The sequence below is a fragment of the Hemicordylus capensis genome, chromosome 2 (genome assembly GCF_027244095.1).
Source record: "Hemicordylus capensis ecotype Gifberg chromosome 2, rHemCap1.1.pri, whole genome shotgun sequence".
NCBI classification, from domain to species: domain Eukaryota; kingdom Metazoa; phylum Chordata; class Lepidosauria; order Squamata; family Cordylidae; genus Hemicordylus; species Hemicordylus capensis.
In genome coordinates this window covers 145,147,625-145,175,076 of record NC_069658.1, presented here as the reverse complement: position 1 = coordinate 145,175,076, position 27,452 = coordinate 145,147,625, and the positions used below count along the sequence as shown (strand labels likewise).

The following is a 27,452-nucleotide window of genomic DNA, read 5'->3' as shown; positions in this document are numbered from 1 at the left end:
TTATCTTATAAAACCTGCTCCTTAACCCTTAATATTCAAGGCTGGAGAAAAAGCATTCCATACATGCTCAGAGGCACTTTTATTGCCCCCACCCATAACAGAACTACTAAAGCCAGCGTGGTGTAGTGGTTAGAGTGCTGGACTAGGACCGGGGAGACCTGAGTTCAAATCCCCATTCAGCCATGATACTAGCTGGGTGACTCTGGGCCAGTCACTTCTCTCTCAGCCTCACCTACTTCACAGGGTTGTTGTGAGGAGAAACTCAAGTATGTAGTACACCGCTCTGGGCTCCTTGGAGGAAGAACGGGATATAAATGCAAATAATAATAATAATAAAGCCTGCCTCATGAAAAAGCAGACTACTCAAGACAGAACTAAAACGGTTTTAGGCTACAAGGGCAACAGGATTCCCACTTTACAGGGCAATCCTGTGCATGTTTATTCATCAGCAAGTCCTACTGCGTTCAATGGGGATTCCTCCCAGAAGAATACAAACTGGATTACAGCCCTAGAAGTTAAGACTTGGTCGGAAGCAGCAAAATCTGGGACTTCTTCGCATTTGCGCACAAACCCTTTAAGGCTACCACCGTAAACACACACTTACCTAACAACAAACCCCACTAAATCCAGCAGAAGCTCCCGCTAAATAAACACGCAAGAGGCTCCAGCAGCAAACGGAACAAACACGAGTGAGGAGGACGACGCCCACCTAAAATGAAAACCAAGCACTACAGACGACTAGAGAAAGAGACAAGCTATTACTTACGCAACAAAAAACCTCGACAAGAAATCACCAACCAGCCACCGCATCCAACCGTAGCCAGGAACAGCCTTTCACTCTTTGCAAAGGTTTAAAATTCCCGGACTATCAATCCACTTCCGTTCTCCAGCCAAACAGAGAAGCGCATTCCCTCCGGAAGAGGCGGGCAGACGAAAAGGCGCATGGGAAGAAGGTCAGCTAAGACCGGCCGTCCAAGGCTGTCCGTTGGTTCGCTGTTCCTTTAAGAGGTGGCCCCTCCCTCTCGACTCCGCTGCGGTCGACCCAACTTGCTAAGCTATAGAGCGAAGGAAGGAGTTTAGTAGTTGCGGCGGGCGTGGGCAAGGCGCCCGGAAAGAACCCTGAAAATCTAGGTGGTTGTTATTCCCCCCCTCGCTCTTAGCAATTTAAAGTAAGTGTACGATTCGGATTTGGCCAAAGTTAAGCGGGTTAAAGACGCCTTCCTTGATTTCCAGGGGAGAGGTTTAGCCTTTAAAGTTTAAACTTTGCTTACCTTTGATTGGATTGTGTCTTTAGGTAACGGCTGGCAGACGCTGATTTACGCACAAGAGTGAGGTCCTAGAATTCCAAGACTTGGTTCTAGAAGTAGAATATGGTACGCCTGAATGTTATCTTCATGCATATTATGTATGCCACAGGTTATCATAGTTGATATAGACAGGATTTTCAAAAAAAATATATATAGATACTCTTTTTGGGGTGAACATCTGTAATCATATTTAATATGAATCTGATTTTCCTGGCTACTTGGTGTAGTAGCTAGGTACTTGAAGAGGAGAGTATACTTTTTGAAAAAAACTGTCTTTTTCAGCAACATGCAGACAAAGATTACAAAAGAGGGAGAGAGAAACCTGAGATGTACATGATTCAATGAAAATTTTGGGAAAGTATGTTAATATAAAGTGTTCATTGGTTGGCAACTCTTCCATAACAAACCTGGAGAAAGCAACACAGCACTTTCTTCATTCTGTTCTTGTTGACAAAATAAAGAGTCTGACGGCATGGAATGTTTTTCACGAAATATTTCTGTGGTTAAGTCTCTTCTTCCAAAGGGCATATCTTGTTTTTAAACAATGCAGATGTATATAGTCCAGCAGATGGCAGCAGACTATTGGAAATGTATTTGCTCAGCAAAAATCTTTCCCAAATACACAACCCCCCAAGTCTTTAATGTGCTTTTCCTCCTAAACGGTAGTCATAATTACTTGTAAATGTGTAGTAATATTTTTCTAAGTCTTCACTTAATGGTGTACATTCCCCAAAGTATAACTGTGTTAGTATTTTGCAACAAAGTCTTATGCACTTTTAACAACTAACAATTTTACAATGCTGAACACTTTCATGGTCTAGAGACCATTCCTTTTGTTACATGACTTTATTCTGCAAAAACTTTAGTTGCTGGGGGTGCGGATACAAACATTGTTCACCAAAGTTACACTTCTGATGCAGGGGAATGTCATCTTTCATTTCCCAGAACTTTAGTACTGTATTTCTAGTCAGTGGTAGAACAGAAGTTTTTCTTTCAGATATCACGACTTTAATAGTTGTGGGGGCTGTGTGGAATGTGGGTCTGTGGGTGTTATTGGCACCTACTCACTCATGTCCACAACATCATTGGTCATGAGAAACACATCTGCCGTCCTCTGGCATTAGCAAATTATTTGGACTCCTCCATGGATTGAAAACTTCATGTTACATCACTCCAGGACAAAACTACAGACCTGTCAACTTGATGACAGTACCTGGCAAGATCCTAGAAGAGATTACTAAAAGTCTGTCTGTGGCCATTTAGAAAAGAATGTGGTGATTATATGAGCCATTATGGGTTTGCCAAGAACAAGTCATGCCAGACTAATCTTGCCTCCTTTAAAAAAAATGCAGTTACTAGTTTAGTAGATCATGGCACTGTTGTGGACATAGAAGCTATTCACATGATTGCTCAAAAGCGGGCTATGGGAGCCCAGTCTGGTTTTGAGCAATTGTGAGAACTACCCTGGTGGCTAGCCTGCCTAAAAAACCCGACCCCTAAACGAGGTTAACCGAGTGAGCGCTCCGTTAACCTTGTTCTTTTGATTGTGTGTCAGCCGCGGCTGTTTGCAGCCGTGGCTGACACACTCAGGGTGGGAGGGAGGGGAAGGTGGAACATGCACTCATGCCATGCCTTCCTGGAGCTTGGAGGGGCCAGGATGCCACACGGTGGCACTCCCCTTCCCCTGGAACTCCAAATGGAGCTGTGGCCAGGAGCTGTGACCTTTAATCACTGGTTATTTTATTTGCCCACTTGGTTCTAGGGATGTGCACAGAACCGGGCGGGGGTGGTTCAAAGGTGGGGGGTGTCGTACTTTAAGGGCGGGGAAGGGTGCACTTACCCCCCCTTCTGCTTCCCCCCCCCACTGGCACGCCATTATGCAAGGTTCCTTCGGGGCAGCAGCATACCTCCCTGCTGCCTCATCCCCTCTTTGGCCGGAAGCACCTGGCGTGTGTGCACTTGCTGGGCACATGCGCACACCAAGTACTTCCAGCCAATGAGGGGACGGGGCAGCAGGGTATGCTGCACATCCCTGCTCAGTACTCCCAGTTAGCTATCTTATCTTGTATTTTTAGTCACCTTATTTTGGACTCTAAATATTTTATATATATATTATATAATATTTTATATATGTTATGCTCTTATCCTTCTAAAGATAGATGCTTACCATTTTGAATATAATCTTCGTGGTTTTAGAGTTTTGCCTCTCTTTCCCCCTATTTTACTGCACCTAAGGGGAAATGACCTGCCTAGCGAACAAGAGGTTGCTGGTTCAAATCCCCACTGGTATGTTTCCCACCTATATGGGGCAGCAGTGATATAGGAAGGTGCTGAAATGTTGTTACTGAATCATGCTCTGCTGTTCTATTTTATGCTGGTATTGGGCTGTAATAAAGATGATTCTGATTCTAGCAGCTAGTTCTCATTAATGGCTCCATGTCATCATGGAGGGAGGGATCAACTGGAGGGCCACAGGCGGGGCGTGGCTTTGTCCTGGGCCTTGTGCTGTTCAACATTTTCATAAATGGCGTGGAGGAAGGACTAGAGGAGATACTGATTAGGTTTGCAGATGGTGGGGAAGAGCTAACATCTTAGAAGACAGAATCAATATTCAGTCTGATCTGAAAAGTATACAGTGTACTGTGCTTGATTGGCCAGCAAACTCGCCTGACCTGACCCCATAGAGAATCTATGGGGCATTGCCAAGAGAAGGATGAGAGACATGAGACCAAACAATGCAGAATTGCTGAAGGCCGCTAATGAAGCATCCTGGTCTTCCATAATACCTCATCAGTGCCACAGGCTGATAGCATCCATGCCACGCCGCATTGAGGCAGTAATTGCTGCAAAAGGGGCCCAAACCAAGTACTGAATACATATGCATGCTTATACTTTTCAGAGGTCCGATATTGTTCTATTCTTCAATCCTTGTCTTCTTGGTTCCATGTAATATTCTAATTTTCTGAGATTGTGGATTTGGGGTTTTCATGAGCTGTATGCCATGATCATCACAATTATTACAAATTAAGGCTTGACTTATCACGCTTTGCATGTAATGCGTCTGTTTCATATATCAGTTTCACCTTTTAACTTGCATTACTGAAATTAATGGACTTTTGCACGATATTCTAATTTTCCGAGTTTCACCTGTACATTAAATAAATACACTTTATTAGTTATTTATTTAACTTATTTATACCTCACATCTCCAGCGTACCACTGCTCAGGGCAAATCGCAAAACAGATAAAACGATATATATTTAATAAAATCAATAAAAATTAAGAGACCCCGCTTAAAACCACATTTAAGATGCACATTAAAAAGTAAAAAGGGAAGAACTCTAACATTGTATGAGTCTATATCGCCTAAAAAAATATAGTTAGCCATTCAAAAACTGGCAGTTTTAATTGTTAATTGATGTTTTATATTGTTTATATTTCTGTTTTAACTGTTATTGGTTTTAATGGTTTTGTTTTTAATTGTAAACCGCCCTGAGCCATTTTGGAATGGTGGTATAAAAAATCAAATTATTATTATTATTATTATTATTAAATAATAATGTCTGGATAAAACAAACCAGTCAGTAACCCCTGTCTGACTGTGTAAACAAGAACAAACAAATAAATAAATAAATAGCCAGTACATCTGTGTGTGGCATGTTAAATTGGTAATTATTCTCCACAGAGGCTGGCATTGAACAGTCCCGTTTGCAACTCCCCCTGCCCGCCTCCTGCCCCTTTGCAGCAGCCAGAACAGGGATATTCAGGGAATGGAAGAGCAAGAAGGGAGCGATACAAACCTTAGGCCAGTTTTAGGAGAAGGAGAATGTATTCCCAGAAATGGCCGGGATGGAAATCTGGGTGGAATGGCTGCAACAAAGCCCCAGTATCCAACTTAGTTCCTTTTCCTCCCTGCTTTGCATGCAGGAGGCGGCGGCAATGGTCAACCCCTCCTGTATTCTACCAAAAGAAAACCCCAGGGCTCTGTGGGCGCCAGGAGTCGAAATCGACTCGATGGCACACTGTACTAACAAAGAATCCAGGCAGTTGCATGATGCAACTTTGCTGGACTGTATGATTCTATTCTTTGCTGAATACATTGCTGGTTAATTACTTCTGCTAATATTTAATGGCAGTTTGTTCACTTGCTGGAGAGTGTTTGCTGGTTTTGTGTCTGCTAACAACAACTGTACCTTATGCACCAGCTGGCTTGTGCTACTGAAAGTTTGTTTCACAGCAGCTCTTCACGCTGTGATTCTTTGAGAGTGGATGCTTAGCTAAAGTCCTCCTACCTGCAGTCTCATGCTTCATTACCTGACTCTGATACCTACAAGAACAGCAGAACCCGAGATGTGTACATTCCAAGGCCTTATATTGATTATTCTTGATAGCTCTGTTAAATCATACTTAGCGGAGCACAACCATTGCTTTGCAGCCAAATACATTAAAGGGCAAAGAACCTCTTTACCTCTCTTCTAAATCATACTCAGCTCTTTAATGGTGTATAGTTAATGCGTATGATTCTCTGACCCCATTTTTAAAATATCAGGTGACCATGACACACTTTAGACCACAGCTGTGCTCCTGGATGGCTTTTCCAAGAAAGGAACCTTCTTTACTATGCCATTAAAGAATTACCATTCTTTAATTTGAAGTTATAATTATAGCCTGGGGCGCTGCTCTTTTCCTTCTATTTAGTGGGAGGAAGCTGTCTGCTCAGTTCAATCGTTTGCTCTCTGCAGAGAATACAAATGTAAACCATATCTTTTTTTTTAAAACGGTGATTGTCAGCCTCTGTTCCTTTTAGTTTATCACTGTATCAGCACTTCTCAAATCATTCTGTTTACATCAGTAGACACTTACTAAGCCTTCCAAAGTACTTGCTAGGAAATTATTTTATGGTGTAGGTGCTAACTACTGTATATTCAGCGCAAACTGCTGGAGTCAAAGTGCTGAGACACTTGTGCTCAGACGCCAGTGATCATCTAAAATCTCCTTAGTACAGCCCTGCTAATAATTCTATAGAAGAAGCTAGCCCTCCTGGCTTTCCAAGTACATGGCTTGCATACAGAAGGTTCCAAGTTCCCTCCGTGGCATCTCCAAGTTAGGGCTGAGAGAAATTCCTGCCTACAGCCTTGGAGAAGCCGCTGCCAGTCTGTGTAGACCAGGGGTTCTCAACATTGGGTCTCCAGATGTTATTGGACTTCAACTCCCATAATTCCCAACCAAAGGCCACTGGGGCGGGGGATTATGGGGGCTGAAGTCCAATAGCATCTGGGGACCCAACGTTGAGAATCCCTGGTGTAGACTATACTGAGCTAGATGGACCACTGGTCTGACTCAGTATAAGGCAGCTTCCTATGTTCCTATGATGTTTTATGTTTTATTATCTATAGCACATAGATATTCTGACTTCAAACAAACAAACAAAACTTTCTTCATATGCACAATTCTCTTCACAGCTTGGTCACTTGGAGACAATTTTTACTCCCCACTGGTGACCAGATGAGTCGCTATTAACAGGCTGTACCAACCTCTTCAGTAAGACATGTGCTAAAGAAATTCTCCAAATGTAGCTCTAGATGCAAATCTGCTCATTGTAGCAACTGCAGGCCTCATTCCTTTCAATTAGACCTACACATACATAGCTGTCTGCAAGATTACACTCATATAGCCAAACCTATGCCACTGTGGAAATACTTAGGTTCAGGTACCCATTGCTGTGCCACGATGCTACTGTCAAAATATTATGTGAAACTGGCAGGCATATTTAGGAACATAGGAAGCTGCCATATACTGAATCAGACTATTGGTCTATCTAACTCAGTATTGTCTTCACAAACTGGCAGTGGCTTCTCCAAGGTTGCAGGCAGGAAACTCTCTCAACCCTATCTTGGAGAAGCCAGGGAAGGAACTTGGAACCTTCTGCTCTTCCCAGAGCGGCTCCATCCCCTGAGGGGAATATCTTTCAATGCTCACACTTCTAGTCTCCCTTTCATATGCAACCCGGGTGGACCCTGCTTAGCTAAGGGGACAAGTCATGCTTGCTACCACAAGACCAGCTCTCCTCTCCGTTAGTACAGAGGGCCAGACTGACATATTCCTCAAAATAATAAGCCATTAGTAAAACTATGAATATAAATATGCTTAAGATTTTCAAGCCAGTGCATTGTGGAGTGCTGAGCTGGGAGACCTGGGTTCAAATCTCTGATCAGCCACTGCCAGGATAACTTTGGGCCAATAGTTTTCCCAGTCTAACTTACCTCACAGGATTGTTGTGTTGATAAGATTGGGTGGCGGGTAATGTATGCCACCCATTCTCTGAAGACTGGATTCCTGCAGACTCCAGGCTGATCTCCTTGGAGAAAAGGGGTAGGTTACAAACCCAGTAAGTCAGAAAGGTGACTCTCTATAACACAGAATGTGATCTCAGCAATGCTTTCTAAATCTCCACCAACAAAAACGTAGCTAGTAAAACATACGTTATCCTTTTCTGACTACAATCTTATGCATGCTAGCTTAGAAGTATGGATTTCCAAATAGCATGTTGTGCGAGACAAGGAGCTTGCTGCAAACAGTGCCCTTGTGTTGAATTCTCCTCTTCAGTAACATGTCTTATCACTTGCCTGGTATTGTGATGTCACAGGGTTATGCTTTCCCCCGGCCAATGGCAGCCAGTGATTTGGAGTGGGAGGAGAAATTTATATCATGACATCACAATGGGGCATAAGGAATAGCACATGTTACAATGGAGAGAGGAAACATTCAAAGTTAAGTTTTCAGTAGCAGCAGTGTGCGACTCCTGTAATGTGTAATTCCATCCTAAGTGCTGTTGAACTGGATAGGATGAACTTCCAAGCAAACAGGTACAGGACTAGGCTGGAGGATGTTTCCATGATGGCCAGTACAAAAGTCCCATGTATGGCAATGAATGACAATGGCAAAGCGCGCCAGCTGCGGTGACGCAGCGGGGAAGCAGCTTGCCTAGGGAGCAAGAGGCTGTTAGTTCGAAACACAGCCAGTGTGCTTCCCAGACTGTGCCTAGTAAAATATATATTTGTAGTCACCTATATTGGGCAGCAGTGATATAGGAAGGTGCTGGGGGTATATGCTCACTTCAGTGACAACGGCAAAGGCATCATCCATACTGCATGGGAGAAAGGCAATGGTAAACCCCTCCTGTATTCTACCAAGAAAACCACATGGCTCTGTGGTCACCAGGAGTCGATACAACAGTGCAATCTATGGCAAATATAAGACCATTGTAATCCTATAGGGGCTCTATTCTGACCCCTTATTTTCATTCTCATGGTTATCTAGCAATTGTATCCATTGCTATTCTTGCGAGTTTGCAAACAGCTGCTTGATGCTCACACCATGTGTTCACTTTGCTATAAAAGGTGTCATCCCATTTTCATCATCTTTAAAAAAAAATTCTAAATGTTTGCTCTCACCGCAGTCATCAAGCTGACATGCTGTATTGTGTGCCCCTTTTGTTGAATCAGGTGTGGAAATCAGCCTGTTCGCTGGGCAAGACATTTTATTTATAAAAGCATCTGCCAGTAATAAATTCATGAACCTCTACAGACAGCTTTATAGTACAGTAAATACATCCCCCCCCACCCCTTCATTTCATCCAACTATGTGACCTTTATCTGTTTGCGAATGTAGAAGAGACAGAGCCTTAGGATTTCTTATCAGGAGAACATTGTCTCTATTTATCCTACAGCACACTACTTGGTTTGGTCATTCTGGACCTCATAAGATCAAAAAGTATGCAGTCTCCGCATTTTTTTCCACCTGAAAAGTCACAAGTATGCCCCTCCATTCGGGACTGTAGCTTGTATTTGTATAGGACATACAGAGATGAAGACTGGAGCCAGGAAAATTGTGCATTTTCTGGCATCTGCTTCCTGACAAACTGGCTTATGTTGTTTCATGACAGAGCTGCAAAAACATCTTCTCAGACATTCAGAGGGTACACCAGGCACTGCATAGACCCACACAGGCTCAGACTGGCCAACAGGGCATATTCCCGGGTGCGCCCTGCCCGCGCAGCGCCCCGGCGCCCCAACTCCCACCATTAATTACCTATTCTGCTCAAAACTCAGTGCCCTCCCCACATACATTCCACTGCCCTCTCAGTGCCCCTAGTCCGGCCCTGGACCCACAGCTTGTTTTAAAGATGTCAGGAAGGAGAGATTTTAGGATTGTCCTAGTGACCCTCAGCACTGACAGCCAACAGAAATGATGGTACTCTTGCTCTCTCCCAATAAATGCTCAGTTTATATACAGTGGGTATTGGAAAGAATCACCCCCTTTGATAGACCTTAAATTCTGGTTCCCTTACATCCTGAAATGAAAACACAAAGAAAATTCCCTTCACCAGCTGTACTTATCCAATGCAACCTATAACATCCAACTGAAAAACATCACAATTACAGTCCAGAAAAAGTGTCAGAAATAAAAAACAAGAATTACTGAGATTGAAAAAGGATCACCCCCCCCCCCCAATGTCAATATTTTGTTGAACCACCTTTTTCTTTAATAACAGCCTTGAGTCTGTTGGGATACTTCTCTATCAACCTTGCACATCTAGACGGAGCAATATTTGCCCACTCCTCCATACAGAACTATTCAAGTTTGGTCACATTGGATGGTACAGTAGGTGTTGGTGGACTGCTATCCTCCCTGGATCCGGTCGGCCCTCCAAACTGGATGGAAGCGCAAGGAGGAAACTGGTAAGAGAGGTTACCAAGAGGCCAATGGCCACTCTGAAGGAGTTAAAGGACTTCATGGCAAAGAGTGGTTGTTCTGTGCATGTGACAACAATTTCACGAGAGCTCCACAGATGTGGCTTGTTCGGGAGGGTCACAAGGAGAAAGCCACTTCTCAAGAAAGGCCACATTAAAGCTCGTTTGAGCTTTGCCAGAAGGCACCTTGAAGATTCTGATGCCAAATGGAAAAAGTTCTTATGGTCAGATGAGACCAAGATTGAACTATTTGGCCTCAACACCAAACAGTACACCTGGTGTAAATCCAACGCAGCTCACCATCCACAACACACCATACCTACAGTGAAGCATGGAGGTGGCAGCATCCTGTTGTGGGGGTGTTTCTCTGCCTCAGGGACTGGGGCTCTCGTTAGGGTAGAAGGAAAAATGGATGGGGCAAAATACCGTCAGATTCTGGAAGAAAACCTGCTACCCTCTGCCAGACAGTTGAGGATGGGCAGAAGATTCACCTTTCAACATGACAATGATCCAAAGCACACAGCAAAATTGACCACACAGTGGTTGAAGGAGAAAAAAGTGAACGTCCTCATGTGGCCCAGTCAGAGCCCAGACCTAAATCCCATAGAAAATCTGTGGAGAGATTTGAAGATAGCAGTCCACCAACACCTACCATCCAATGTGACCGAACTTGAACAGAGTGGGCAAATATTGCTCCGTCTAGATGTGCAAGGTTGATAGAGAAGTATCCCAACAGACTCAAGGCTGTTATTAAAGCAAAAGGTGGTTCAACAAAATATTGACATTGGGGGGGGGTCCTTTTTCAATCTCAGTAATTCTTGTTTTTTGTTTCTGACACTTTTTCTGGACTGTAATTGTGATGTTTTTCAGTTGGATGTTATAGGTTGCATTGGATAAGTACAGCTGGTGAAGGGAATTTTCTTTGTGTTTTCATTTCAGGGTGTAAGGGAACCAGAATTTAAGGTCTATCAAAGGGGGTGATTCTTTCCAATACCCACTGTATGTTATTGGATGACATGTCAGGAATATACAGCTGAATGAGGTGCAAAACTTTCTGTTAGGCCTGTTAGGCCATCTCAAAGTAGCAAATAAGCTTTTTTGTTCTCCAGAACACTTCTTCAGGCTAGATGTTCAGTTGTTGTTTTTAGGACCTATCACTTGCAGTTTGTAACAGACTTATGGTGGAGAATTGGAGGTGTTATGCAGATGTAATTAGATAAGATTGTATTAGGTGCAGACAGATTTCTAGTTGCATCACGGGCTACTGGGAGAGAGAAGGAATGGAAATTCTTTCTTTGAAAATATCAGTAATTCAGTTCCGTCTCTGGCACTAATCAAAATCTGATAATTGGAATATAGCCCTGACAGAGGCCTGCAAGAGCTAGCCCCACCTTTCCACAGATATTTCAGGCTTTTCCTTGAATCTTCAGCCCTTTTGCTTATGAAAATCTTAGGAAAACATGTAAAAGCACTATTTTACCCAGTTACTCAAGATGAAATAAATTTGTTCCTACCTTCCAGTGTTCCAGTTTTATTCTGTTTCTTGAAACCCACATAAAAATATATGATGGTACAATTCATCCATGTCAAAAACTGAGGAGATGTTATGGAGGCTGCCAGGGGAGTTTGTTTCCAAGTCATAAAAATTTCACATGCTTATTTTAATTTCATTGGCAATTTGTGCATGTATCTCTGAATACTGGGGCTCAAGAGTAAGATTATCAGTTGCACTGATGCCAGTGAGTCACACAAGCTGAACACAGGGTTATTTCTCTCCCTGGACAAATGTCCTGATAGTGGGGAGATTACGATTCTGACTGTATGCTCCAGTATAAGCAAGGTTGCTACTGCAGCGATGCCTGATGTTTTAGAGCCGAAGCTGTAAAAGCTGCTGCCTTGAGCTCTGCTGATTCACTCCATTGGATGGTAATCTCCATGTACTTTCTGTGTGATGCTAGCGAATGCCCCATTATCAAGCTGTTTAGCCCATGGGATCAGACCACGAGCAATATTTAACAACTGCTGCATCCTTACATTCAACAAAACAGCATCTGTTTTCCTTCTGAGGATCTCTCTCTTAAGGATGCTGCTGGGGTTGCTAAATTGTAATTGCAAAAATACTGCCCCCTCAAGGTGGAGCCAATGGGTGCAGTCAGAGCAGACAGAGCTTGAGCAAAATCTACTAGGTCTAGAGGGGATTCTGGGGGATCTGGTTGGTCCTGAGTAGAGCCTGGAGGAAGCTGGAGCTATCTGACTTACCAGACTCCAGTACTGTCATCTGACAGCACAGTTTTTCCTGGTAGCCATTGATAGACTTGTCCTCCATGAATTTGTCTAAATTTTTAAAGCCATCCAAGAAGGTGGCCATCACCACATCTCGTAGCAGAGAATTCCATAGATTAATGATGTGCTGTGTGATGAAGTACTTCCTTTTGTCAGTCCTAACTTTCCTGGCAATCAGTATCATGGAATGACCCCCTGATTCTAGTGTTGTGAGAGAGGGAGGAAAATTTCTCTCTCTTCACAATCTCCACCCCATGCATAATGCTCAGTCTTCTTGCCCCTTAGTTGCCTTTCTTCTAAATGAAAAAGCCCCAAATGTTGAAGCCTTACCTCATAAAGAAGGTTCTCTAGACCCCTGATCATTTTGGTTGCCCTCTTCTGCACCATTTCCAGTTCTGTAATATTGCATTAGTTTGCTGCTGAAAGGGTTTTGATCTGTAGGTCCAGAAACAGAGAGTATGAAAAACGTGAACAATTCCCTTCATTTGTTATGCTGGCAACTTGACTCTGCCTGTAGCCAAGACAGGCACTTTCCTGGACATGACAAATGTCTCTCCTGGATCCTCAAGAGACTTCTTTCTCCTTCATATACATTCCAACTGTCAATCACTTTCTATCTAGCCCCCACCTTAGCAAGTGGGGGTATCAGCTCATAGTGACCAGCCAACAAAAACTTTTGAGCAAGCATCTTCCATCTATTAGTGCCTGTTAAAGAAGCATTCTTCGCTATTGTTAGACTGGAAAAAAGTTAAATCTCATCACATAATGAGCCCCTGGTGGCGCAGTAGTAAAACTGCCGCCCTGTAACCAGAAGGTTACAAGTTCGATCCTGACCAGGGGCTCAAGGTTGACTCAGCCTTCCATCCTTCTGAGGTCGGTAAAATGAGTACCCAGAATGTTGGGGGCAATATGCTAAATCATTGTAAACCGCTTAGAGAGCTCCAGCTATAAAGCGGTATATAAATGTAAGTGCTACTAAGTGCTATAATGGTCATACAAATATTCAGTTTGCGTATGCCTGTGTCCTACTGGCCCTCCTGCAAGCGCTCATATTGTCGAGACACTGCAAGCTAATACAGGTCTGTAGCCTCCAGGCAAGACAGTTGGAGCATCACTGACAGGCATCCAAAGATGCCCTTTAGAGACCAGATTTCATCACCTCCACCTCACACCAGCACCTGAACTCTTCGAGTTCCATTTCTGGCCTTGTCGATGCCATCTGATGAAAGATTTTTGAGCAAATTCTCCATAAAAGAGTTCAGACACTTATCGCACACCAGATGTTCCTCTGAGAACCTGCCATGTAAACACTACTAAATTTAGCTCTCAGGTTACATACCAATTCTGTAAGTGATAGGAATTAAGTAGGTCACCTGAGAGTTCTAATTTTATTTATAGGAGAGCTTCAGCAAATAATTTCTGCAACGTGACTCGTATAGCAAGGTAAGGATAACCTTGTCTACTCATAAATTCAACAGAGGTATTTTTTTCCCTTGGGCTTCAACCTTTCACTGGTAGATTGAAGGTCTGCTAAGTACTGTGGGACTTTCTCTCAAATAAGTGCAGACCTAGACAATCAGGGCAAATTTTAATTGCTGGAAAACTTACACTTAAGGGTACATTATAATGCATACCTTCTGAGACAATTGTTTTGGGGGCAGCAGTTCTTAGGAAGCAAACAATGCTTTGCCATACATCTGAAATGTTGCGCAATAGTAAATTCTAAACATGGTGCACTAGGTTAATGTCAGGAGCTATCTGTGTTGAGGTTGGGATTCTGAGAACTTGCAGACCACTGCCCCGTGTGGTGGCCAGCGGAACTACACCAACCTTGTCAGAGCATGGATTTCTTAGCGCCTCTGTGAACCTCACCCAGCTAGGCTGTTCATTGGATTCTTCCAGGACAGGATTCCTGTCCTGGAAGATAGAAAGGCTTTCTATCTGGGCTCAGGGCTTTGCCTTAGTTTTGAGGTCTCCTTCGTTTTGGTAGCTTGTGGTTTCTGTTTGTTGGCTTGGCTAGATTCCAGCATTGGCTGTGACTTTGGCTTGTCTTTCACTCCTGGTTCCTTTTGTCATCTTAACTTTGATGTTGTCTCCTAACTTGCTTCTTGACCCTGGTTTCTGGTTGACAGGCTTGTCCCAATCTTCTTCCAGTCCTGACTCTACCCTCTGGGGACTACTTATGATCCAAACACTGACAGTTAGGCATGGTGAGCCACGGGCTAGTAGCATTTCTGTTCATCATTACACCTACTTTTCAAGGTTTTCTCTTCAGAAGCTAGAAGATGAGGTATAGCTGCATGTGCCTAACACTACTTCATGGGACTGGAGGAATGAGTGATGTGAGGAGAGAAGCATTGTAAGGGGGCAGGGGGAATTACTATGGATACCGTACTTCTGGTGTGGTGTTGCAAATGACAGTGGGATAATACGTTCCATGAAATTGTCCTTGTCACCAAAGTATCTAGAGCAGCTCCGCTCTGTGTGCTGACTCCAGCAGAAGCATGTCCTTTTCCATGGTTGCCCCCAGACTATGGAACTTCCTCCCAGTGGAGTTGTGTTTTTCTTCCTCTCTCTTGATGCTTTGAAAGACTGTGCTCTTTACCCAGCCCTTTAGATTTTTAATTAAGTGCCTGCCTGCAGCTCTCTGATAATTGTTGTCCTCTTGCCTGTAACTATTGAGTCTGCTATGGATTTGTTCGCATGTTTTGTTTTAATTAAGGGTTACTTCAATATATTTTAATTGTGTATAGTGTGGTGTAGTGGTTAGAGTGCTGGACTAGGACCGAGGAGACCCAAACTCCAATCCCCATTCAGCCATGATACTAGCTGGGTGACTCTGGGCCAGTCACCTCTCTCTCAGCCCAACCTACTTCACAGGGTTGTTGTGAGGAGAAATTCAAGTATGTAGCACACCGCTCTGGGCTCCTTGGAGGAAGAGTGGGATATAAATGTGATGATGATGATGATGATGATGATGATGATGATGATGATGATACCTGTAGGCAAAGATTGTTGGGACCATAAAATTGAAAAAGTTGAAAAAAAAGAAGATGTAAAAATATTATGGGACTTCCGACTACAAACAGACAAACATCTGTCACACAATACACCAGATATAACTGTAGTCGAGAAGAAAAAAAAACAAGTTAAAATAATCGACATAGCAATACCAGGGGATAGCAGAAGAAAAAGAAATAGAAAAAAAATCACAATATACAAAGATCTACAAAATTAAATTGAAAGGCTGTGGCTGAAGAAGACCAAAATAATCCCAGTGGTAATTGGCGCCCTAGGTGCAATCCCAAAACAACTTGAAGAGCACCTCAACACCATAGGGGCCACAGAAATCACCATCAGCCAATTACAAAAAGCAACTTTACTGGGAACAGCCTATATTCTGCAACGATATCTATAATAACCAAGAGGATTGATGATAAAATTCAGCCATCCCAGGTCCTTGGGAAGGACTTGATGTCTGGATAAAACAAACCACTCAATAACACCTGTCTGACTGTGTAAATAAATAAATAAATAAATAAAATTAATAATAATATTATAATATTAATAATATATATACTAGCTGACCCCGCACAGAGCATCTGTGTAGTTGTGCACTGAGCCTGTGGCATCCCCCTGCAGTGCTCTCGCTCGCTCTCTTCCCCCACAGCTCCCCCCCCAGTTCTCCCCATTGGGCGGGCCAGGGCCAGGCTATCCCGCCGCTGCCTCCCACCTCCTCCTCCTGGCTGGTAGGGCTTTGCCCGCCGTCTGCCCACCTCCTTGCCGCCACCACTATTACTCCCCACCACCGCCTCCTCTTCCTGGCCGACGAGGCTTCGCCCGCTGTCCACCCATCTCTTCTGGCTGGAGGGGCTTCGCCTGCCAGCCCTCCACCTCTGCATCCTGACCACTGCCATTATTTCTCTCCGCTTAAATGCTGGAACTCTTGCATGCTCTAGAGCATCTGCACGTTAGTACTTGATTGCTCCCCTCATCTCAGAGATCTCCCCACCCTCACCTGAGCTGCACTCCTACTGCTGCTCCTCCATTCCATTGCTTCCATCCTCCTCACCCTTCTTGGTTGTGGCTGAAGCATGCTGCTGCCTATTGGCCAAGCTGCAGCCCCCTATCCCCAGAGACCTCCCCACCCTCACCCTCACCCCACTCCTGCTACTCCCTTCCAGGAGCAGCAACCTTGCTGCTGCCACCACCAGGGCTGCTAGTTCCCTTCAGGCTGATGACAGGCCCGAGCCCATCCCTTGCCTCCCTGCCTCCCTCTGACAATGGCCTCGGTAGCCCCAAACAGCATCAGTGGTTGACTGGGCCCTTCCTTGCTGCTAGTGCTGCCATGGCCAATCATTCCCCTCAGGCTGCTGACAAGCTCAGGCCCGTCCCATGCCCTTCCTTCTGTCTCTCTTCCCTCTCTCTTCTTTTTCTCCTTCTCTCTCCTCCACTTGCTCTTCCCCACTCTTTCTTCCCCCTCCCTTCATGTTTTTTCCCCTCTCTCCCTCCCTCCCTGAGTTAACAGATTTTGTTCATCTTGTTTCCACATTTAATTCACACAACGGCATCCTCCTTCCTCCCTCACAACCCCTCTCTTCACAGACCCCTGCCTGATATATATATATATATATATATATATATATATATATATATATATATATATATTCCTCTCCTCTACAATCAAGAACATCTTCCAACCAGTAACAATTGCATTCCAACTGACCTTAACCATCACAGGCTCCTCCTCCTTATCTGCATAGGGAATCCCCACTGCCCAATCACCACAGTGCCACAGGCTCCTCCTCTCTATCTGCAAATGGAATTCCCACTGCCCAATCAGGTGCTTCTGCTTGCAAACTCTGTCAGCCAATCGCCTCCTTTCTACCACATCCCCACGCATGTCCCGTCTTGGAGAATTTTAGAAATACAAATATAAACACCAATTTTAAAACATCTTTAAAAACAATTAATCTATCAAAACAATATCGAACTAGGGAGTGCAGCACCTACATTCTCAGGAGAACCCTAAACCTTTTAAATAGTCATTCGCTTTCTCAATGGAATCCTGGAAATTATAGTTCTAGGAGGACTTATTTTTGAGAATTCTCTGCACATTATTAAACTACAAGTCTTAGGATTCTTTGGGGGAAGCTGTGACGGTAAAAGCCTTTTTAAAATTTAGTGACAGAAAGTTGTAATTTTGTGATATAGCCAACACAAACCAGTAGTCCCTTTGATCAGGCAGTGAAGAAAACATCAAGGAACTGTAATGCACATTGGAGTATCCAAGTCCTGCTGCACATGTTGAACTTCTGCCCATGTAGTTACTAGCTGACATCCTGACTGACAAAACCACCAGTGCAATGGGAGAAGCACCCGTGCTTTGGAAAAGTTAAATTAACTTAGCTTCACTGCTGGCTCAGCAGTGGGAGCAAATTTCAACTATTTTCCCTTCCCTTGTAAGCCCTCTGTGCCACCCAAAAAGATGTCCTTGAAAATCACACAGCCTTCAGGGACATATTTTTGGGTGACAGAGAGGGCAAAGAAGGTAATTGACCCTGCACACCAGTGCAGCATTAGTCTGGAACTCCTCAGAAGCTTTAGTGCTTCTTCTGTAATACCAGTGCTTCATCAGTCAGAATGTCAGCCACTGTCTGCAAGGACATGTTAGCAAGGGAATTCCAGGGTCTGAATCACTGAAATAAATCAATAGTGAACTGATTCATTTGGAATGCACCTCCTCAAGAGACAATAGTTTATTGATGGATATGGAGCTAACTGATTTATTCATCAGAAAAGCAAAATATTGAGTGAAAAAGCAAAGCAGATATCACATTCTGAAAATCACTTGAAATGACAATTTTGCCAATGTATTATGAGTCCCCAAATAAAAATACAACAGATTAGGGGGAAATTAATGAAGCATTTCAAAAGCTTTAGAGCACTCTCTCTCTTTCCACAGCTGATAATAAAGGGGGCAATGAAGGGTATGAACGCGCTTTGCACTATAATTTCAAAAACAATTATCCATGGGCGCTAGCCAGATATTAGGAAACTAATTTCTCCTTATTAGAGACTCTTCCTTTCATCATTAGAGTGTTACAGCACAGAGCAGACGTAGGAATTGCCAAACGAATGGCTGAAAATTAAGACCAGGGCCAAGCCATGGAAGTTCTGGGGGGCTTTAGAGTGCACCCAGAGCAGCTGCATTCTCTTCAGTACTGGGCTGTGTTCCATGAACACTTCCTCGTTGTATGTGGAGAGCATTCCCAAACAATTAATGAGAATGGGCAGTCCCTGCTCATGCAAAGCATTATGTATTTACTGGAATTGAGCTCCTGCTTCCACAGCACATTAAAGGACAATGAAGTACTTCCTGCATGTAAGCAACTAGCCCAACAGAGAGAATGGTTCAGCCTAGCCTTCTCCCCAACATATTAGCTTTCTATGTACAGGGAGAAGAATTTATATTTTGTTTCTTTTGTTTTTTGTTTTTAAAGGGGAGCATTCAAAAATATAATCAGTTTCCGGGAAACTGGACTGGTGTAGCCCAGGAAAAACCTTTCAGTGTGATCCTGTTGGTTGTATAAGGTAAAAGTAAAATGTGCCGTCATGTCGATTTCGACTCCTGGAGATTTTTCACACATGGCTCTATGCCTAAGGGTATCTGAAGAGCAAATCTGATTCGCAGCAGATTCGAGGTATTTTAATTCGAGGGATTAGATGGACCATTCACATAGCCATCAGCACCTCCATCAACACCTTCAGAGAAAGTAGAAGCCCTGGATCCCCCCCCCCCAGCTGCTGGAAATAGAGGATTTTTTTTACCCCAGACATAACTCGGGCTAAACCAGAATTTGCAGCCTCCATTCTGGGAGAATCCAAGTCCTGTCTGTCCTGGTCCCTGATAGCCCGCAGGGAGGTCAGATTAAATACAGCAAATATGTGGACTGGCACACTCCAGTCAGGATTGGATTCAGGGGGAAAGCCCTGACTGTAAAACTCCCTGGCACCCACAGAGCCCTGTGGTTTTCTTTGGTAGAGTACAGGAGGGGTTTACCATTGCATCCTCTCGCACAGTCTGAGATGGTGCCTTTAAGCATCTTCCTCTATCGCTGCTGCCTGATATAGGTGTTTCCCATAGTATGGGAAACATACCAGTGAGGATTTGAACCGGCAACCTTCTGCTTGTTAGTCAAGCATTTCCCCGCTGCGCCACTTAAGGTGACTGTATAAAGTAACACTTAAACCCAGTAAAACAGCTTTAGAACAATTCTGTGTTGTCTTACTTGCCTCTCAACATCTTCCAATGGATACATCGGAGTCCTGGGGAGATCCCATTAACCTTGCCGAAAGGCATGTGGAGCAAATGTCACTAATACTTTTGTCTTGGTGGCAAAGCTCCTCAACTTTTAAAGTTAATTATAGCACTCTTGCCTCTAAGATTTTGCTAGGCCCATGGCAAGAGACAGCAATTTTATCCCTACACCAGCAAGATGCTAGCCCAATAAAAGAAATCTCCTTAAGTATTTTGTATCTGTTGTTTAGGGCTGTGCAAAGCTTCAGGGGCCTATTCAGGTTCAACCCACTTCAACCCAAAGTGAAGCACTTGGGGGGAGCAGGTGGGCAAAGTGGGGTTGAAGTGAAGTCAAAGCCTTTGGCCCCTCAAAGTTTCACTTCAGCTCAACCTCTTCCTCCCTCCCCACCAGAACAGGCAGGTTAGGGAGAGAAGATTCTAGTCTTACTCTTTATCCCCTGTTGTGAGGGAACAAGCAGCCATGTTCCACAGCTTGACTTTTAAAATGACACTTTTATACCTTTTCCTATTGAGTCCTAGGAAATAGTTTGGGTGATCATAGGATCTATATTATTAATTCTCCAAGACGGGCCATGCGTGGGGATGTGGTAGAAAGGAGGCGATTGGCTGACAGAGTTTGCAAGAAGAAGCACCTGATTGGGCAGTGGGGATTCCATATGCAGATAGGGAGGAGGAGCCTGTGGCACTGTGGTGATTGGGCAGTGGGGATTCCCTATGCAGATAAGGAGGAGGAGCCTGTGATGGTTAAGGTCAGTTGGAATGCAACTGTTACTGGTTGGAAGATGTTCTTGATTGTAGAGGAGAGGAATATATATATATATATATATATATATATATATATATATATATGGATAGCAGGCAGGGGTCTGTGAAGAGAGGGGTTGTGAGGGAGGAAGGAGGATGCCGTTGTGTGAATTAAATGTGGAAACAAGATGAACAAAATCTGTTAACTCAGGAAGGGAGGGAGGGAGGGAGGGAGAGAGGGGGAAAAACATGAAGGGAGGGGGAAGAAAGAGTGGGGAAGAGCAAGTGGAGGAGAGAGAAGGAGAAAAAGAAGAGAGAGGGAAGATAGACAGAAGGAAGGGCAAGGGACGGGCCTGAGCCTGTCAGCAACCTGAGGGGAATGAGCAGCCATGGCAGCACTAGAAGCGAGGAAGGGCCCAGTCAACCACTGCTGCTGTTTGGGGCTACTGAGGCCATTGTCAGGGGGAGGCAGGGAGGCAAGGGATGGGCCCGGGTCTGTAAGCGGCCTGAGGGGAATGAATGGCCATGGTGGTGGCAGCAGCAAGGAACCACTGCTGCTCCTCCTGGAGGGAAGAGACGTGGGCAGACGGCGGGCAAAGCCCTACCAGCTGTGGGGGGAGGCAGCAGCGGGATGGCCTGCCCCTGGCCTGCCCAATGGGGAGATCTGTGGTGGGGGAGAACTGCGGGGGGAGAAAGTGAGCGAGCGAGCTGCAGGGGGGGGAAGAGCGAGTGTGAGCGCTGCAGAGGGATGCCACAGGCTCAGTGCACAACTGCACAGATGCTCTGTGTGGGGTCAGCTAGTTTGTAGTATTTCCCTTATGCCGCTGCCATTGCTGCAACCTCAGAAAAGACTTCAAATCCCAGGAGCACTCACACCATTTTCCAGGACTCTATGGAGAAATGATTTAAAAATTTGTGGTGAGGTTTAAAGTCAAGCTGTAGAACATGGCTTCCTGCTCCCTTGTGATGCGGCACAAAGACTAGAGACTTTTCTCCTCGCCCCTGCTGGTCCTGGTTAGTAGTGAGTCTAATGGGGTGGTGGTGAGGGCCAGGCTTTGCTTTGTGCCACTGAAGGATTTTACTTAAAGCAAATTAGGCCCTGTTGAAGTGGGCCTGAGGCAAATTGGGGTCCTTCAGAAACTGCAAAGTGGTCCCCAAAGTGAAATGGTCCCACATCGACCAGGCCTACTGTAGTTGTTAGGCCACTTCGACCAGGCCTAACAACTACGATCTTTTCATAAGTTCAGGTAGTCAGGGCACAGACCAGCCAAAGTTCAGGTTCAGCGCTCTCTCTCTCTCTCTCTCTCTCTCTCTATATATATAGCATACCTGTTGCTAATCCCATGTGTGGCAGCTCTCATGAGAGTTTGCAAGCAAGCTGCCAGCCTGGGGAGAGGAAAGCGGCAGTGCCGGTGGACAGGCGGGCGAGGTGGGAAACAAAATGGCAATGGGGGGGGAGAAAGTGGTGGCCGGGGGGTACAAAATGGCAGCGGGTGGGCAGGGGAAGAAAGCAGTGGGCGGGGGAAGAAAAAGGCAGTGGCAGGGGGTGGAAGAATAACAGCGGCGGTGGGCGGAGAAGAAAATGGTGGCAGGCGGGGAAGAAAATGGAATCGGCAAGCAGGGAAAGAAATCAGTGGTGGGTGGGCAGGGGAAACTAGCGGCGCATATACTTTGCTAGCCCAGCTAGTTTCAATTACTTAGTTACATATTTAATTATTTTTTATTTATTGTATTTATTTATTACATTTCTATACCGCCACATCCAAAAGCTCTTGTTGTAGTATTTTACAAGTAAAATACTACAACAAACAGCAATTAAAACAATATCTGACACAACAGGTAAAATACTACAACAAACCACATTTAAAATGAACAGGTTAAAATAGTATAAAAAGAAATCTAAAACAGTTCAGAGCCATTTAAAACCAATTAAAAATACTTAATGATTTAAAAACCTTGGAAGGCCAAGCCAAACAAGTAAGTCTTTTGGGCTCTCTTGAAGGCCAACAATGATCCCTGACTTTGAATATCTGCCGGGAGTGCATTCTATAGGCCAGGAGCAGCTGCAGAGAAGGCCTGGTTCTGAGTCACCACCAGACGTGCCTAGAGATGGACCTCTCCGGATGACCTCAATGTGCGATGGGGATCATACAGAAGAAGACACTCTCTGAAGTAACCCAGACCTAATCTATTTAGGACTTTAAAGGTAATAACCAGCACTTTGTATTTTGCCCAGAAACATATTGGCAGCCAGTGCAATTGTTTGAGAACAGGCATAATATGGTCTCTCCGGGTTACTCCAGAGACCAATCTGGCTACTGCATTTTTAACTAACTGAAGTTGCCAAATGATGTACAAAGGCAGCCCCACATGAGCGCATTGCAATAGTCAAGCCTGGAGGTTACCAGCTGATGTACCACTGTTTTGAGATCGTTCTCTTCAAGGAATGGACGCAGTTGTCGAATCCACTGAAACTGATGGAAAGCGCTTCTGGCCATAGCCTCCACCTGGGATACTAGGGCGAGGCCTGGATCCAAGAGCAATCCCAAGCTGCATACCTGTTCCTTCTGGGGAAGTGTAACCCCATCCAGGACAGGGAGATCTAACTCATCCCTCAAATTCCAATCCCCCACAATGAGCACCAGTGTCTTTCTTGGATTCAGCTTCAATTTGTTGTCTCCCCAGCCACTACTTTCCTTTCCCCTTGCCCGGCCTCCGCTTTCCTCTCCCTGCCCATTGGCCTCTGCTTTCCTTTCCCCTCCCTCAGCTGCCACTTTCCTTTCCCCCGCCCTGGCCACCACTCTCCTCTCCCCACCCGTCGGCCTCCGCTTTCCTTTTCTATGCCCCAGCTGCTGCTTTCCTCTCCTGCCCCGGGCTGCTGATTTCCTCAGCCTGCCTGTTGGCCTGCGCCTTATCTTCTCTGCTGACGCTTTCCTTTCCCTCTCCCAGCAGCTCGCTTGCAAACTCGTACAAGAGCTGCCACACATGGGATTAACAACAGGTGCACCTAAGAGACATATATAGACAGTATATACTAGCTGGGCCAGGCACAGAATATCTGCACCTCCACTGCCCGGCCCGCCCGCTTCTCCCTCACCCCCTATTTTCTCCCCCACTCCTGTCACTAATCGGCAACTGCTCGTGAACTCTTGCGAGAGCTGCCACACATGGGATTAGTGATGGGTACACCTAGGAGAAATAAATATATAGATTGTGAGAAGATAGCTATAAAATACTATCAAATCCTAAGTACCATTGTTTGAAATTGTCAGCTATCAAATGGTATGCATTATGCAATACTAAATAAATACCATTGCATGCTGTTAACTTAACTATCAAATACTGTAAAATATCAAATATTGAGATAATATATAACAAGTGAAATATCAGATGTCAAATATTCAGTTAATATTCAGCAAATATTTGAGTATAGAGAATTTTAGTTAAATATTCTAGACCAAAATTTAGAGGATGACTTTGAGAACTTCTGAAAGCAAATTGATTTCAGTTGTGGTGCTTATGTTCCTCTCATTGAAACCAATGGAACATAAGAGTTAAGTCATGTTTTCTCAGTGAAAACATACTGTCAGCAGTCTGGCCACCCAGAAGGGAAGTCCAGGAAGATTGTCCACAATACAAACTGGGCTGCAGAAACGAAACACAGCTCAGAATAGTTCTCTATATCAGGCTCAGGCTGAAAGCTGTCAGCACAAGGGTTGACAAATGTTGTCTTCCAGCAGCTAACAGAAAGCTGTTGACGTGCTTTATAGTCCAAGCTGATAAGTCTCAGCTGGCAGGGATTCAAGGCTTATCAGCCCTCTGTAAGAGGCATTTACTCCTCATGATAGTTTCCAGCTGTGCTCTTCACCTTGTGACACACCATTGCTGTGGAGTCAGTGGGGGTTGCCTACACAGCTCATCTTCTAGTCTGTCCGTCGCTGTCTCTGCTGCCTCAGACTGCTGAGCCTGCTCTGAAACATCAGCCGGACCTTCCTTAGCCGTCTCTTGGGAACTGACAGCTGGGCTCTGCCCCTCAGGCACCCTTGCATCGGCTGAGAGGCTGTCAGCTTCCCCTTCCTCCTCGCTATCTGAGATTGAGGGCGTGGCACATACCTGTTTTTAGACTGTTCCATATTGTATGGATTTTATTATATTTTGTATTAATTTTGTATAATTTTTACTACACTTGATCTTAGCCAAAAGGCCAAGAAGCAATATTATTTTTAAAAAATTAATATAACATAATTAATTATATTATTTTTGTTGGCCACCTTGCTTCTGTTGGCAGATGTCTGCTACAAGTCAGGAATTTAAATTAAATGATTGATGGATTAAAACTTCTAACTACACCCTGCCCTTAAGTAAAATGCTGTCATTTGGAAAGTTTTTTTTTTTTAAGGCGAAGAGAAAAGAACAAGAGTTCTGTTTTACTCCAAAGTGTGTGTTGCAGATACTCCTGGTGGGGCATAAGAAATAAACTAAATCAAATGATTAAAAGTATCCTATTAGCCCAAGGCACCCATCCACAAAGTAGATTCTCCACTTAGTCTTGGCATGAGTCACTGTGTTGGGCTTGCCGTCTTCCAATCAGGGAGCATATTCAGAAGAGCTCTTCCCGTGTTTCCTCAGAAGTCACTGTTCTGAAGTCAGGTAATTCTTATTCTTCCATACTCTAAACATAAACCTCCTCAGTTGTAAGAGTGGGCGTGCCTCTAATTTTTATTCAGAGTAGACAAAAAACGTCTGCCCCAGCTATCGGAAGCTCAGGAAACACTGAGCTATAAGACTGCAGACTGCGAGGAATAACAGGTCAGTATACTTAGGGGGAAATGTAAATTTGAGGGGGAAATGCTGTTGAAAAGATTGATTTTGCAACTGCCTGGTCTCCACCAAAGGCTTCTGCTCCTTTACATGAAAGAAATACCTCTCCATTTGTTGAAAGAGCAGGAACTCTAGGTCATGATCTAACCCTTGGTATCTTTTGAAACATTACAATAACATTAAGGTTCCACAGAAAGCTTGGGAGTATGTTATCTCCTGTTCAAGACATACAATGCATAACCTTATCCTGTAGCTTTGTAAAGTCAGAAGGCTGTTCTTTTCCCCCTTTAAGATGATGAAATCTGTGACCTGTTGAAAGATGGTTCAGTTTCAAGCACACTAGAAAGATGACAAGCTCCCAGATGTGACATAAGGGCCTTTTCAAATGCAAAATTGTTCTGAGGAAGAAGAATGGTTGAATGGAAATAAAGTCACTGGCATCTAGCAAGAAGCCAGATGCTTCTCAGGGTAAGATATGATGAGGTAATGTTAAGCTAAACTGACTCTTGCTAGGCTGATTAACTTCAAATGGAAAATCATAAATACTAGTGGATCTATTCTGAAGAAAAACTTGTTCAAGTATTCTCCTTATCTGGCCTAGAATTGTAGGTGTATGTTGCAATAGTAATCCTGCTCAGTACGAGAGGAACCGCAGGTTCAGACATTTGGTGTATGTGCTTGGCTGAGGAGTCAATGGGGCGAAGCTACCATCTGTGGGATTATGACTGAACGCCTCTAAGTCAGAATCCCCCCTAAACGTAACAATACCGCAGCGCCGTAGAGCCTCGGTTGGCCTTGGATAGCCGGGCGCCCTGTTGTTCCCAGAGTTCCCAGGCTTCCTGAGGAACCAGAAAGGGACAATCCAGTCCTACGTCCTCTGTCTCCTATCCCTGAGAGGGGCGAGGGTGGAATTGTGCTCTAGGTGACAAGGGGGGAAGATGCACCTGTCACACAGGTGATGTGACGGAGGATGATGTTTCAGGGAAATAACAAGGTCTCACATGGTGTTATGATTTGCACCTGCAACATCTGTCCACTTTTAGCAGTAACTCTTTTGAATCATTACCCATTCATTTGATCCACTTCATTGAATGAGGCTTCTTATTCATTTTTGCAACATGCACCTGTTTTCATGTATGCTTGCTCTTAGCTCAATACGTACACCATGTATTTATACTCATTTTATTCATTTATCATTTGTATTCGGTTATTTTCATTCTGTATCTGTTTGCTTATGAAAAGAATGTATTTGTTCGGTAAATTTGGATTAGGACTAATCCCATTTACCGAGGGGGGGAAGATATAAGGCCTAGTCAGGTCACTTTTATATTGAATAAGTGCTTAGGTTAGCCATATTGTGTTAGATAAATGCTTGACATGAGTCTGTTTGCTTGATACAGTTTAGGCCTTGATCTTAGCATGAACCCATGAGCAATACTGTCATATAGGTAAAGTCCCAGGTCCCCCGCAATGTGCTAAAAATTAGACATCCTTTTATGGTCCAGGACACGCTCCCACTTTGGGCCCATCCCAAGCCTCCCACAATACGTCCAAATTAGACATCCTTGACCATGTAAAACTCCCTATTCCAGCAGTCTTCCATTCTGTCAAGGACAGTCCACATTTAAAACCTTTGTCTAATTGTCTAAAATTAGAGAGAGGCAGCCTGTCAGCTCAGGCAAACTTCCTCATTTTTCTCTGTCTCAGAACGAAAGTACGTCAAGACTCAATGTTCTGCTTGAAAGGGGTCGTTTGCCCCAAGCCTTATTCCTCTTTCACATATTTTTCTTGGCCAATAGTATTAAATGTCAAAGGGAACAGGTTTAACTGAAGGTCATGGATGGTCAAGACCCCTTCTTTATCCAATCATTATTGGTACGTAGGTGGAATGGGTGAGGGTACTTAAAACCCCAGTCTGGAGATATAGAAGGATCGGTGGGGGTAGAAGGTGGAGAAGATAGAGGAAGGAGAGGAAGGAGTCGATCGATCAATTTGACACACCCAACATCTCGCAAAGGAGGAAACACCAGGTTCCTTTTTGGTAAGCTCAGGGAAATTGAATGAGCCACAAAGAGTGAGAGAAAGTTCTGACAATCTTTTGGGTGTCAGCTTAATATTGTTTAATTGTTGTAAAGAAGAGAGAGGTGTTGTGCTTGCTACTGTGATTCATCCAAATTTTGGTAAGAAAATAAATCTGTTTTGATTAAATATAATCTCTTCATT

At 44.2% G+C, this 27,452-nt stretch overlaps 1 protein-coding gene, 1 long non-coding RNA gene and 1 pseudogene across 3 annotated transcripts in view; 1 reads left to right on the top strand and 2 right to left on the bottom strand.

The window, feature by feature from the left end:
• MELK (maternal embryonic leucine zipper kinase) overlaps positions 1–7,907 on the bottom strand; it is a 49,382-nt gene extending 41,475 nt beyond the window's left edge. Inside the window, exons 1-4 of one of the 2 annotated variants that reach the window (XM_053301052.1) lie at positions 7,790–7,890; positions 7,571–7,665; positions 1,272–1,357; positions 767–1,055 (exon numbers count right to left, since the gene is read on the bottom strand). The gene's annotated coding sequence lies outside the window, so the exon portion shown is untranslated. Of the gene's footprint in view, positions 1–766; positions 1,056–1,271; positions 1,358–7,570 lie in introns of both variants that reach the window. The other variant, XM_053301053.1, reaches the window with a different exon arrangement.
• On the top strand, positions 851–27,452 carry LOC128347038 (uncharacterized). The gene is made up of 4 exons (XR_008317349.1): positions 851–1,169; positions 1,295–1,373; positions 25,522–25,697; positions 27,113–27,452. It is a non-coding gene; the product is annotated as an uncharacterized LOC128347038 (long non-coding RNA).
• On the bottom strand, positions 24,547–24,624 carry LOC128348359 (uncharacterized; annotated as a pseudogene).